Here is a 977-nt window from a genome sequence, read left to right as displayed (position 1 = left end):
AGATGAAATTAACTGATCCTCCATCAAATTAAAAAATCCACACACACACACTCCCTATAGAGTTCCATTTTATTTTAATATACTGTTATGCTAATTGTTAGGACATCCTTCCCAGTAATAGTGGCTTTCTTGGTGCCCCCCACAGTAACAAATGCAAAGCAATTACAAAGATGTTTCAGAATGATTTTTGTTTACCATTTATCTAGGCATAACTGAGAAAGATGCCCATATTATCTCACAGACAATGAATGAAGACTTAGTCTTTTTGAATCTATCTTTGGAGGTAGAAATTATTAATTCACTTTTCTTTTTTCTTTTTCTCCTATAAAATTAATTAAGCATATAAATGCCACACCTAAAATTTTATTTTTATAACATGTGTAAAAGGATATTCGATGTGATTTTTTTTCTTTCTTGGGCTCATCTCTCAGCCTGTTATTTAGACCATACCATGAAGCCACTTGCAAATTCATAAAAGTGTTTAAGCAAGGGAAAGACTGACAAGGTTAGAATTTTAGAAATATACCTTAAGTACTTACATAGAGGGAAGGTTCAGAGGGCAAGAAGCTAGAGACACAGAAAGTCATTAGAAGATTTTCATATTCCGGGTGAGCAATAGTGAGATAATGGTAGCTGAAAAGGAAATGGAGGAATGAATTTGGGACATATAAATGTGATAGTGTTGGCAGGAATTTGTGGAGGTAAATGTGTTAGCAATAAAATAATCCATATTTTTTAAATTAAGAAATGTGGTAGAGAAAGCTGATCATAAATACACATGTTTAAAATCACTTTTATCATATGCATATATTTTATAACAAAAACAGTGTTTAATATCTAAAAATATACTAAATTACATCTGTATATCATTAAAGAGTCTTCACTTATGTCATCATTTTAATGGCTAGAGAGAATCCCAGTGTTTTTCTCTAGATTTCACTACGGTATTTTATCTCTCATAACTTTCTACCTATGAC

The sequence above is a fragment of the Propithecus coquereli genome, unplaced genomic scaffold, assembly GCF_000956105.1.
Source record: "Propithecus coquereli isolate 6110/MARCELLA unplaced genomic scaffold, Pcoq_1.0 Scaffold319, whole genome shotgun sequence".
In the NCBI taxonomy this organism is placed as follows: Eukaryota; Metazoa; Chordata; class Mammalia; order Primates; family Indriidae; genus Propithecus; species Propithecus coquereli.
The sequence above is the reverse complement of the archived record's forward strand: the minus strand, read 5'-3'. Positions refer to the sequence as shown.